We start from the raw sequence: 14,641 nt of genomic DNA, 5'->3' as shown, positions 1-14,641 counted from the left end.
ACATATATTACATGTCAATCTTTTTAGTATATGTAATCAAATCAATAGAGTAAATGTAATAAGTATTCATTTTAAATTTATTTTATTTTATTTTCTATTAGGTTAAAAGTAGATTAGCTAACTTTTATGCATTTATTAGGTTTACTTGTAAAGATAAATGTTATATCTTTTAAAAGAAAATATAAAATATTTTTTCCGAAAAAATATATGATATTAATTATTAACCTTTATGCAACAATTATTTATGTGAGTTTATTTTTTTTCCCGAATAAAGAAGAAAACAATAAAAATACTTTAAATGTTTATTCACAATTAAATTGATTTTATTTTCTCCTAAGTTAGATGTAAATTAGATAAGAACTAATACTATTAAGTCTATTATAAAAAATTGCATGTTATTTATAATATCAATACGGGTATTCTATTTCAAAAATATTTCACATTACTAGTATTTATAAATATAAATAGATGCATAGATCAATGATAATTAAAACTCAATTATTTCTTGGATTGATCAACGATTTGACAAGACAAAACAAGTCATATCATAGCGAAAATATAATTATATAATTATATTAAAAATTAAAAATATATGAAAAACAAAAAAAATATTACTAATAAATCATAAAATATTTATTTTCATAATTAGAGTGTTGCAAAATGTTTGTTATATATAATTATCATATAAATCAAATGGATAAGCACATCTTAAAACAAATTAAAAAATAATTCAATCTTTAAATTTAAATAACTTATCAAACATATTATAATAAAAATTTCAAAATTCATATTTTAAAAATTAAAATTATAAAGTTCAATCATTATGTGTCTAAAATATAAAATACTAAATAAATTAAAAAAACAAATTTATATAAATTAATTATTTGTGCTTTGGACCGATTCATCTTATTAGCCAATTCATAATTTTTTCAAGCTTTTATTTATTAATTAATTATTATATGAAATAGCTTCGACTATTTTCTTATCTCTCATGACTGGATGAGTCGGTCTCTTAACCTTCCAAGGAGCACTTGGATTCTTGTAACACAAAAGAACTGAATTTAATGTTTATATATTTCAAAAGTACCCTCATATTTTCATTTATAGCTGTTAAAAATCAAAATCAAATTATAATTAATGAGTAATTTAATGGATATAACACCTGCCCATGAATATAATAACTATCACTATAAATAACCGCCCATGTCGGCTCTCTTTAATTTTAATATAAATCCAAAATCACACAAATTTAAATCTAAATCCTAATATCAATACTTCAAACCGTAATCTTACTATTTGACGAAATTAAGGTGACCATGCTTGGTATATATGCCTAAGAGGTTTACTTTATCCAAAGATTACAAATATACACTTACCTTATGTTTGGAGAGACTTAAATTTGAATTTGTATTAAATTTAGATGAAAATATAATATAAAATTATATTGAAAGTTGTCAAAATTCACCTAAATTCAAATTGAAGGTCCGAAATTCATGCACCTAGATACACCGTTATGAGTAATTTACAAAATATAACACTTGTGCAAAACTACGTTTACTATGACTATAAGTAGTCACCCACGACACTCATTAATTTTTGTACACATTACAACTACCATTCAATGTTCATGAGAACCCAAAATTATATATAACCCCTCATGACTCTTTAATTTTTATACATAATACACATACTCTTTAATATTCATGACTACCCGACATTACATAATCGGACGGTCAAGCAAAGGATGGCCCAAATTCAGGTTTTCTAGTGATTCAGGATGAAGAATCAAAGAGCATTTATTGCTTTGGATTGTGCAAGCAGAAGGAGCTGAAGGCACTGTCTCACGGACCCCCAGATTAAACTCAACTAACGGGCCACGCGGCACTCGTCAAGGCTCTCCCCAACAAAGTCAACCAATAATCAGTTGTTCAAACGTGCAAACGTGAGCATCTTATAAATCTCAAAAACCACTCATAATCATGAAATATTAATATAGACACTAAGGGATCAGGAAGGCAAGAAACATTTATGTTCAATGATAAAATAGAGACTACTTATTTTATTCATGTAAGAGAACACCATACAAGCCATAACACAAGCAATTTGATATTGATTTACAAATCCCTAGAGAATACATGTAAAGCCATATCTCTCCCCCATTAAATTCCCATTACATTGTCACCCCTTAACATCCTCCCCCACTCATTCTATCGACAACCTCGTCGAATTGTTGTAAAGAGTCTTCAATCTTCAGGTTCTGTTGTGGTTGTCTTGAAGTTCATGAGTTCTTGGATCTTCTGTGTGGGCTGCTGAAAGTCTTTTGTCGTGTGACCACCATTCTTCTCTTAACCAAGTGTTGTTGTTGACAACCTTCATCATTGCTGACTCTATCTGCAAGGATCTTCACTACTTTTCTGGCTACTGTGTTCATTTACGAAATGGTTGATCTCCTTTGTTTCTATTTGTACTTATCTTCTTCATGGACCTAGGGCTCTCCAAGAACCAGATCTCCAGCTTCAAACTGTCATGGTCATGTATGTTATTCATCTGTCACCACCTCAACAAGACAAGATTAGTAGCAACATATTTCACAAAAATTTCTGCAAAAGTAATACTTCTAATAGGAAACATAAGTTCACAAAAAGTTGCAAGTATTTTTCCCCCCATTCCACTTGCTAATTGGGCTCGCTTTTGAGGACTCCCCAAAAGCCTTAGGGCACCCACCATACACTTCTTTTCTCCCAAATCGGTGTTCAAGATTTTTGTTCCCTCTTGGATTGTTTTCAAGGCATTCAAGGCCTTTCGCTCAGGGCATTCTACTACCGAATGGGGGCCCATGCATAGAAAACAAGCAAGTGGCGGTCGATGCACCCCACTCCTTGCATCTTTGTTATTCCACTCTCTCGTCATTCTGGGTCCCTTATCACGTAAGGAGCTATTAGGCCCCTTATTGCTCTCCCTGCCTGTAGACCTATACACCCAGGAAGATTTTGTTCATGATTGTCAGATGCTGAGTATTTTCTTTTCTGAGAACCATTTGAGTAGTCATTTAACTGTCCACCTATTGCCACTACAAGAAAACTGGTTATTAGTGACGGTTTTAAACCGTCACTAATAATAAAAAAATCATCACTAACACTATTAGTCACGATTATATCAATAATAATGACGGTTAAAACTTTGTCAGTATATCTACGATACTAATAATTATTAGTGACAAACAATTCAAACTGTCACTAATAGTGCAATATTAGTGGCAGATGTCTTTCGTCACTAATATCGTAAAACCGTAACTATAAATCATACATATTCTCTGTTCAAATTCGTCACTAAAGCCGAAGTATTGGTGACGATCATTAAATTGTTACTAATGTTATGCTTTTAGTGACGGTTATAAGAACTGTCACTAATAATATACTATTAGTCACGGTTGTAAAACCGTTACTAATATCATTAGTGATGAATTTGAACACAGAAAATGTTGATTATAGTAATGGTTTTAGACTTTTAGTGACAGTTTATAAACCGTCACTAAAAGTTCATCTTGATATTATTCGTAACGGTTTTGCAAACTATAACTAATAATGTGAAATAAATTTTTTTTTTTTTTTAAATCCTGTAATTGCATTGTGGCACACATAAAATTAAACCAGAATTAATAAAACATTCATAAATTATTCAAAATTTAAATAAAAATTATTCAAATTTCAAATAAGTATATACAAATTCAAATTGAAACTAAAAAATAAAAAATAGTTATGTTCAGGTAACAAAAAAAACAGGAAAAGGCAAAATTAAAGTTGCGTGCATCTGACCTGACTATATTGCCTGTCATTGTCATAATGGTGTGACAGTCGCAAACACTACAAAATAATAATTATAAAAGAAATTAGTATACAGTGTACGTTATAGTATATATATACTATAATTAAATATGATTTGATAGCATAATAATCATACATTCAGACATAGTGTAAAAAAATGATACAATTGTAAATAACTAAATTTGATCAATTGAAAGTCACCCCACTCAGTTCGGACCTCGTATGACCGAATTGTAAGCCAATTTTACGTACTAATTAGTTTGTTTGTATTCTAACTTTACTTCTAAGTGGGGAAAAGCTCTCGGGGAGGAGTTTTTAGGGACCGTCAAATTCGACACGTCCAGTTCGATGTGAAGGACTTGTCAGGACTGACCGAGCTCGATTTGGACCTCGTATGCTCAATTTGGACACTTGGGTCGTTAAAATGAACTAATTTTATTAAGTTTTCTTCCTATAATAACTTCACTTCTAAGTGGGGAAAAAGCTCTCGAGGAGGAGGTTTTGGGGATCATCAGATACAACACGTCCAATTTGCTGTGACGGATGTGTCGAGACTGACCGCGCTTGGTTTGGACCTCGTATGCTCGATTTGGACACTTGGGTGGTTAAATTAAACTAAGTGTTCTAAGTTCACCTCTAAGCATATAATTTTCAATTGGCATGGAGTTTTTGGGGACTGTCAAATCCTGCACGTCCAGTTTGATGTGACGAATGTGTCGAGACTAACCGAGCTCGGTTTGGACCCCATATGCCTGATTTGGACACTTGGGTGATTAAAATGAACCAAGTTTACTAAGTTTTTTCCTATTATAACTTCGCTTCTAAGTGGGGAAAAAGCTCTCGGGGAGGAGTTTTGGGATCGTCAAATTCGGCATGTCCGGTTCAATGTAATGGACGTGTCGAGACTGACCAAACTCGGTTTGGATCTCATATGCCCAATGCAGACACTTGGGTGGTTAAATTCAACTAAGTATACTAAGTTTTCCTCTAATCATATAATTTTCAATTGGCAAAGAATTTTTGGGCACTATCAGATCGAACACGTCCAATTCAATGTGATGGACATGCCGGGACTGATTAAGCTCAGTTTGGACCTCGTATGCCCGATTTAGACACTTGGGTGGTTTCTATTATAACTTTGCATCTAAGTGAGGAAAAAGCTCTCGAAGAAGAGTTTTTGGAAACCGTCACATCCAGCACATCCAGTTTGATGTGACAAATGTGTTGGGGCTGACCAAACTCGGTTTGTACCTCGTATGCTCGAACTGGACACTTGGGTGGTTAAATTCAACTAAGTGTACTAAGTTCACCACTAAGCGTATAATTTTTAATCGGCAAGGAGTTTTTAGGGACCGTCAGATTCGGCACATCCAGTTCAATGTGATGGACGTGTTGGAACTAATCGAGCTTGATTTGGACCTCGTATACCCAATTTGGACACTTGGGTGGTTAAAATGAACTAAGTTTACTAATTTTTTTTCTATTATAAATTCACTTCTAAGTGGGGAAAAAGCTCTCAGGGAGGAGTTTTTGGAGACCATCAAATCTTATTCATCTAGTTCAATGTGACGGAAGTGTAGAGACTGAACAAGCTCGGTTTGGACCTCGTATGCCTGAATTGGACACTTGGGTGGTTAAATTCAACTAAGTGTACTAAGTTCACTTCAAAGCGTATAATTTTCAATTGGCAAGGAGTTTTTGGGGGCTGTCAGATCTGACACGTCCAGTTCGATGTGACAGACATGTCGGGACTAACCAAACTCGATTTGGACCTCGTATGCCCAATTTGGACACTTGGGTGGTTAAAATGAGCTAAGTTTACTAAGTTTTTTTCTATTATAACTTCACTTCTAAATGGGGAAAAAGCTCTCGAGGAGGAGTTTTTGGGGACCATCAGGTTCGGCACGTCCAGTTCAATGTGATAGACATGTCAGGATTGACCGAGCTTGGTTTTGACCTCGTATGCCTAAATTGGACACTTAGGTGGTTAAATTCAACTAAGTGTACTAAGTTCGCCTCTAAGCATATAATTTTCAATTGGCATGGAGTTTTTGGGCACCGTCAAATCCGGCATGTATAGTTCGATGTGATGGACGTGTCGGGATTAACCAAGATCAATTTGGATCTCGTATGCTCGATTTGGACACTTGGGTTGTTAAATTCAACTAAGTTTACTATTTTTTTTCTATTTTAACAATAAAAATATTGTTATGTGAATTCCTACAGAAATTGGATCTATTAATTCATTGCATATGCAATACATATAATAAAATATGAAAATATAACTGCATAATTACATTGCGTAATTTAGACCAACTCAATTTCAAAACTCCCTAGACAAATTTTCCTACCCCATACTGAGTATACCTTTTAATGAGAGGAGGAGCCACATGCATCATCTAGATGAGATTGGCCTAACATTTGTTCCATCTGCGCTTTCCAGTTCTTCATGGCTTCCATCTCTGCTACAATGGTGGAGACCTTTGATTGCTAGGTGGACACCTCTTCTTTAATTTGTTGGTTCTCCATTTCCATCATATACATCCGAAGAACCATATCCTCCCTTTGAGATTCAGCTTCCCTACGTGCTCGGTCAAGCTCAGCAGGAGACACCACGGTCAAAGTAGATGACAATGTTGGGGTGTTATATCCACTTCCAAGTCCTTTCAACTAGCCCCCCGCACGTTCCCTGAGCACCTTCCTGTAGATGTCGTCATCTGAAACTGGCTCACTCCCCTATGGAATCGGTGCATTCCTTAGCTCGACCATCATTGCCTATTTGCAGTCATGAAAATGTAGAAAATGAAGAAATAAGAATACAACTTTGACATTTTGAATACAAAAATGAACTAAATAATATATTTGACGTACATGTTTGCTCTTCGCACCCAAGCACCACTCCCCTGATGGCCTTTGATGTGTTCTCTAATACAAATCTAGCGTCGGCTCCAGGTCGCCAGTCTCGGGATCACGCTACATTATCATGTAAAACGTAATTAACATTAATGCCGAGGTGTAAACATAAATAACACTTGTTAGGTAATTATCAAACATATAAATATAGAAATGACCTTTTGATGCATGACGAAGAGCTTCAACCCACCGCAATGCGTTGTCTCTAGTTTGATGCAGTTCTTAGCACTTTTCACACACATAGCCTATGAAAATCAAAAAATGAAATGACTTTTTATTAATTAGCGACATGACAAAGCATTTATAACAATACAAACACATCACCTGATAAGCCAGGTCACATAAATGGCGACACACGACCTCCCAATCCTCCAGGGAGATCATATCAAATGGGTGAGCCTCAGCCTGATCTCCCATCGCCCTAAAATTCTTGCGCATTTCAGTGCAATAGCTTTTGAACCAGGGGCACAATTGAGTGTTCACCGCCATTTTTTACATGGTCGCAGTGAAAATGTCCATATCAAATTTTACCTGCATATGAAATACGTATAGCATATTAGACAATTAATTGTGTAGTATATTAAAAGTAAAAGAAATGGTTTAGAGTTACTTACCAAGATGCGCTTGTAGAGAACCAATGTAGGAACTCGAATCTAGAAAATAAAAGAAAATAATAAAAGAAAAGAAAAAAGAAAGAAAAGAAAGAATCAATTTGGCATGGGGCCAAACTGTCGACGATTTCAGAGAATCTCAGGAAAACCATCGAAGGTTAAAACAGTCGAACCCTTTTAAGTAGCCAAACCTTCAAAGGTTTCGTAAAGCTCAGGAAAATCGTCAACGGTTTTATAACTCTCATTTCTCTCTCTCTCTCTCTCTCTCTCTCTCTCTCTCTCTCTCTCTCTCTCTCTCTTTTAGGTTTTCTCTCTCTCCATCACGTGTCACTCTCTCTCTCTCCTAAGGCTTCACAGGATTCGCTCTCACTCTCCGATTGTCTTTCTCTCCTCTCTTGGCTTGCTGGCTCACTTCCCGCGGCAAGTTTAAGGAAGCTGGGGTTCCGTCCTCCAAGCGTTTTATGCATATTTTCAGGAACGAGTAAGGGGAATAAATTATGTCAGTTTGTTTTCTAAATTGAATCGATTGAATTGAGAATATGGATACAAAAATACTATTCATGATTTTCTGAATTATTCTGGCATATTGAAATGATGGGTTTTGGTTATCATATATATATATATATATATATATATATTTGGGAAAACCAAAGTGAGTAGGGTTGATCGTCTCATTTTTCTTATTAAACTGGTATTTTGAGTTGAATAAAATTTATGGAGATGGTCAGACCTAATTTTCAAAAAATATATATTTTTCCCAAGCAGTTTAGTATATTATGATTTATTAGTCAAAAATCATGTGGCATGAGACATATTTATATTTTACCGCACAATTGAATCTGAGTATTTTTATGGTATTATATAGTGAAAATGTGATTTTTACTGATTGATGGAAATATTGGAAATGTGGTGGAAAGTATGAAATGTGATATGACAGCTGAATGTCAGGTTTGATATGACGGCTAAATGTCAGGTTTAATATGATAGCTGAATGCTAGGTTTTGATATAACGGCCGAATGTCGGGTTTTGATATGATAGGTTTTATACTGAATTATGAAAATGAGATCATATTATAATTTTTATTACTTAAATTGCATTATATGATTTAAGAACCCTAAGGACCAGATGTGATGAGAGCATGGTACCGTTGCTAGTGAATAAGTTAGTGCAGCAACACGGCAATGAGACGTGTAAGCCTTCAGACAGTCGATTTGGCTACGAAGAGTTGTTGTACCCCTCTGGAGTTCGGACCAAGCTGGGTAGCCAAATCGGACTAACAGACGAAATCCTCTGACTTTGCCTGGTGGTAGGCCAGTCATGGCTAAGTCCAGTCTTTGGACCGCACAACCCGATCATGGAGGTTTATACATGATGATGTTATTTGTCCAAAATGGGGTTTCTTCTACGTATATATATGAATTGACGTAAGTGATATTATTTACTGAGCTGATTCTATTGTGAAGAAAGTGTATATTTCCGTCTGTATAAGTGTGAGTTATATTATACAAATGTTGTATTTGTTAGCTAAAGTAAATTAAAAATTGTGTCTGATTTCACTGAAACTCATGTTAGCCACACACTGATAATAACTTATTCCGCCTTACTGAGAAGTGTCTCACCCCAGTAAATATATCAACTTTTCAAGGCCTACAAGAAACCGAGTCTAGGAGCTCCAGGGCGAGACCTAGACGAGCTAGCTAAGAGTGAGTGTTGGTAGGACCCTATTTTGGTATATTTAGTTGCTTTTGGTCATTCTGGGTTGTGATATATTTTGGAAGATATTGATACAAAGGTTAAGGGCTAGTACTCTGGTGTGTATGATATTAAAAGAGCATTTTTCTTCCGCTGTTTGTTTGTTTAAATTAATTATGGGATGGTATTATCCTGGACCCCACTAGGTCCATGGATGCTGCATTGTGGTATCAAAGGTATCATATGATGATATTATTTTATGTTTATTATGAAATTTTTTTGGGGTTGCTACAGTTGTGGTATCAAATTAGTATGTTTTTCCTACGTGGCACTCTGGACCCCACTTTTGGGTTCGGGGCGTTACATAAGCACTGAGCCTCCATCACATTTAGCCATCTGAAGCAAGTGATTAGAGCATATTGTCGGCATATAATGCTAAGATCCTATGTCCATGTCGTGCACCAATCGTTTCGTAGGGCCATAAAGCTTGGAGGAATATCGATCTGGATCTACCTCTCCAGGTGCTTTTTGAGGACCGTGTTCTTTGCTGCACCGCGGCCTGTCCTCGTCGTCTGTGTCCCCGATGAGGTCAATGCTACCAAAAGAGTTAATTAAGAACAATTATGCACGTGTACGATCATCAATATATTATACTAAATCAAATACTCTTAACCTTACCAAAGCTACTCATTATGGTGGAAAACTCACCCTGGGTCTGATGCCCAGCTAATGGATCAACATCCTTGGGAAGGGATCGGGAGGACTCAGACAGTGCCACATCAGGTAGGTTGTCCTCCGCTGGTCTCGAGGATGTCAGATCATCCTCGGGGGACGATGTAGTCGAGAACTTGGACTGAACTCGGCAACAACAACCTCTTTGTGCCATGTTTGCAAAATAATACACAAGTAAATATAAGAAGATTGAATATTAGATGGATGCATAGTAAATATATTCTCAGTTATTTATACATGTCACATACATGGTGAAAACATAACATGCTTAGCCCCTATACCTCCTCAATATCAGTATCATCCTCACTTTCTAATATGTCTTCCTCTTCACTTTAGTACTCGACCATAGTTTCATCTTCCCCATCAGTTTCATCATTGTTAATGAAGTCAATGTCTTCATAAGGTTTAATTCCAACGTCAGCAATCCCTACAAGTTCTGTCATGGTAGCAACCCTATTCAATGGCGTAGGATCGGCTCCTCCTTAGCAACATTGATAGTAGATTGCGTTACTGCACTAACAGATGGCTCATCGTCCAGGAAAGCATCCTCGTTGACACTCTTCTCCACATTTGCAACTTCTGTGATATCATACAAACTTTGAGGAGGAATTTTTTGGGTCACATGCCATTCACCCTTCAATTTTGTGTCCTTAAGGTAGAACACTTGTTTTTCCTATGTCACTAGCACAAAAGGATCATTTTGATACCATGTCTTGCTAAAATTGACACTGGTAAAGTAGGCATCCGTGTTTATCCCAGTCTTTTTATTACTAATGTCCCCACCAGGTACACTTGAACATGTGGACGAGTCTGTTGGCTCCATAGTGAAGCTCTATAATGTCATCTAAGACACCAAAGTAGTCAATTTCCTCATCTCCTTCTGCACCTAGCACCGGAACCCCACAATTCTGGGTTCTTCTATGTAGTTCGAGGGACTACGTATGAAATCGTAGGTCATTGATAATGCAACCACTGTAGCAGTTAACTCCTTGATCGGGGCCACATGTCAACGCGTACAAATCTTTACTTGTTGTTGGTTCTTTATTGGAAATACATGACTTTCATCTATTAAATAAAAAAAGGAGTTTAGATAAGTAAACCGTTAATATTGAAAATGTACATTGCTTCGAACTCACATAAAACTTGTTACTTACACGGCTCCCAAACCAATTAACAAATTCCCTCTTATGTCTTTCGTCAACATTTCTTTCATTTTAGGTCAGACGTTCACTTATATGTTCACTATATATATATATGCATATGTAAATACAATGCAAGGTAAGGAGTTTGGAACTATGTACTCAATATATGGAACAGTTTCTGTAATAACTCAGAAAAAAAACTAAAAAAAATGAATTAATTAATTAAAATTATTAATCAATTAATTAGTAAAATATTATTAAATGAATGTATTAAATAAACGAATAAAAGGAATAATAAAAATAAATTAAATTAAAATTATTTATTATTAATCAATTAATTAATTAAGTATTGTTTAATTTGATTTGTTGAATAAATAATATGATATATATATATATATATATTATAATATTATTATCATATAAGTTAAAAGTAAGTAAAGAAAAAAAAAAGAGCAAAGAAGGAAGCTTGAAGCTTCTTGCAGTGAATTGCACAGAGAGAGAGAGAAAGAGAGAGAGAGAGCTCTTGCGCTCTCTCTCAGTCTGTCTCACACCTCCGTCCTCCTCCTCTCTCTCCTCAATTTCGTCTGCCTAATGAGCGCCGATCGGGAAACAGAAGGTGTCGTTGGATTCCTAACTCCACCACCGACATTTCTACTAGAGCAGATTTATTGTGGGAGCGGCGTAGGAACCATTCCTAGGATAAGATAACTTTTTCCTAATTTCCAAATTTCTCGTTAAATCTTCCATTAAAAAGACGATCCGGCACCACCATAGGGTCCTAATCGTGATCGTCGTCATTTTGGCATAAGTAAATTTCCAATTGGGGTTTTCTAGGCCCACTCCAAAGCGAGAGTGAGAATTTAAGAATTAGGTAAATTTGTTATATTTGAGGGTATAACTGTTTATTTGGTATTTAAAGGCCTAGGAAATATTAAAATAATATTTTATTTATGATTAATTTAATGAAATTAGGATTTTATATTCAAGGCTCGGGTGAGCGCCGCAGGCATTTTTCAGGGTCCATGTTAGCGTAGTTCAAGAAATCAAGTAAGGGGAAAAATATATATTAAACCAGAATTTTTATGAATTTAATGGAAAATGAATTGTGTTATATATACGTGTATATGTTTCAGTGGGTTTAAAATGTCAACCATTTAAATTATGTTTTTCCGAATTTAGGGTTGTTTACTAGATACGTATATGCGAAAATGAATTGATGAAAGTGGAAAATATTTTCAGGATAATTATGTAAGAAATGAAAGATATTCTCAGTATATAAAAGTTAAATGTTGGTTGACTTATTTTACAGACAATATATGAATTTTACTGCTAAATTTTGTGGCATGAGTAAATATAAGTTCTGTGCAAATATATGTTAAATGTATGAGATGCAGACTAAGTAAAGCATTAAGAATAAAATATGATATGAACCATGCTGCTTGTGTATGTTAATGCGACCATGTAAAACAATTGAAAGATTCTGGGTAAAACAGCTGAAAGATACTAGGTAAAACAACTGAAAGACGCTAGGTAAAATAGCTAAAAAATGCTAGGTAAAATAGCTTAACGATGCTGGGTAAAACAGCTGAAAAAAGCTGAGTAAAATAGATGAAAGCTGCTGGTTAAAACAACTGAAAGATGCTGGGTAAAACAGCTGAAAGATGTTGGTATGTAATGAAATGAAATGAAAATGGAGATGAACAAAACGAAAATGAAGTGTGAAATGTGAATAATGTAAAATAGGAAAGAGTCAATTAAAGTGAAATGAAATGAAATGTTAAAGTTGAGAACATAAACATATGTGAATGGTTGAATAATGAGAGAAAGAACAATGTACTATGATACTAGAAGTATCTATGCTCGTAGAATATGTTACGATTGGGCGGGGCGTACTCTTCGCCTAAGAGCTTGCTGAGAAAGGCGAGTGCCCTAGTAACTTCATAAGTGGTAGTAGCTACATAACGTATTAGGGTAGAGGGAACCTACTTGTATGGGCAGGTAGATTTCCCTATTCTTGGGGCCTTCGCTGGTAAACCTTTGTTTAAACTATGTGAGTACGAGATCAATCTAATACTTGAGGGCTTACTGAGTAAGGTGAGTGCCCTGATATGTTTCAGTAGCGACCCTTGGGTTGTCAAATATATCAGAGCAGAGGGGTACTACTTGTATGGACGGGTAATCACCCCTATCCTTGGGTAATCTCATGGGGTTAAATATTTTGCATGTGATTGATTAGGTTCAGAGAATGATTCCAATGTTTATGATAACGTTTTACAAATGTTATTAAAATGATATTTATGAATCTCATGTTAGTCTCACACTGTTTTAATATATTGTTTCTTCCCTTACTGAGATGTGTCTCACCCGAATATGAATTTATTTTTTTCAGGATTTCCTCGAGATCGAGCTTAGAAAGCTCAAGGTTTTATAGCATTTTGGGGAAATAGAAAGAGAAAAGGGTATATTTTTATGTTAATTTTGAGATGTATATTTTATGTTTTATGTTTTATGTATTGAAGTCTTCAGATAGGTGAATAGTTGTGAATACTGATATTTGGGGATTATGTTTTGAGACATGTATATATGTGATTACAAGTGGTGAATAGTTAAATTGGATTATGGATTGGAATAGTAAATTATGGTATTATAACTGTTGAGATTATATTTATGTTTTTCGTTGCGTACATGATATTAGTATGTGGATTATCAGGTAAATGAATGGATTAGTAGCACTCCAGGCCCACCTAGGGGGTCAGGGCATTACAGATGGTATCAGAGTAATGTGCAGCTGGAAGTATGATTAATTTCACATCGCCTGAATATGGAAATGTTAGAGTATTAGGTTAGGAATGATTTATACTAAAGTATAGGATTGAGTTGCAATGAGGATAGAGATGGGTAGATTAAGATACTATTAGGAATTTTGAGTTGTGTTTCGTAAGCTTAGGGGCAGAAATTCCTTGATGGTCTTCTGTGTTTTTCTGAAAAAGTAGTTAGTTTCATAAAATCATGGTAAATCCATCGATAGTGATATTTCCGAGCAGAGAAATTAGAACTTGGAATTTGAACTCAAAGGTTAGGTTGGTTGATTTAGGGAGAAAAATCTTTGAAGGAGAATAATTTAGGTGATGTGATTTAATGGTTTGTGGTCAAGTTGGGTGTTTGATATTTAAATTGGGGTATATGGAAATGTGTGGTATGAGGTTGACTAGTTGATTTTAGAAGTTATGGTATTGGGGGAAACAGCAAGTACTACTAGAAAGAGGCGGACTAGCACGAGCGGGTATAAGTTTATGTTTAAGATAAATGATAGTTTTATTTAATTATGGATAATGTAGAAATTTATATAATGATATGTATTAGATGGTTTGAGAAAGTTAGTTAATAAATTTATTTATTTTTTTAAAAGTGAACAATGATCGGGTAGCGAATTTCGAGGACGAAATTCTTTTAATAAGGGGAGAATGTAATAACTCGAAAAAAAAAATTTAAATGAATGAATTAATTAAAATTATTAATCAATTAATTAGTTAAACATTATTAAATTAATGTATTAAATAACCAAATAAAAGGAATAATAAAAAAATAAATTACATTAAAATTATTTATTATTAATCAATTAATTAATTAAGTATTGTTAAATTTGATTTGTTGAATAAATAATATGATATATATATATATATATATGTAATGGTTAAGGTATAGATAGATAGATAGATAAATAGA

Source organism: Malania oleifera, chromosome 4, assembly GCF_029873635.1.
Source record: "Malania oleifera isolate guangnan ecotype guangnan chromosome 4, ASM2987363v1, whole genome shotgun sequence".
NCBI classification, from domain to species: Eukaryota; Viridiplantae; Streptophyta; class Magnoliopsida; order Santalales; family Ximeniaceae; genus Malania; species Malania oleifera.
Note: the sequence above shows the minus strand (reverse complement) of the source record.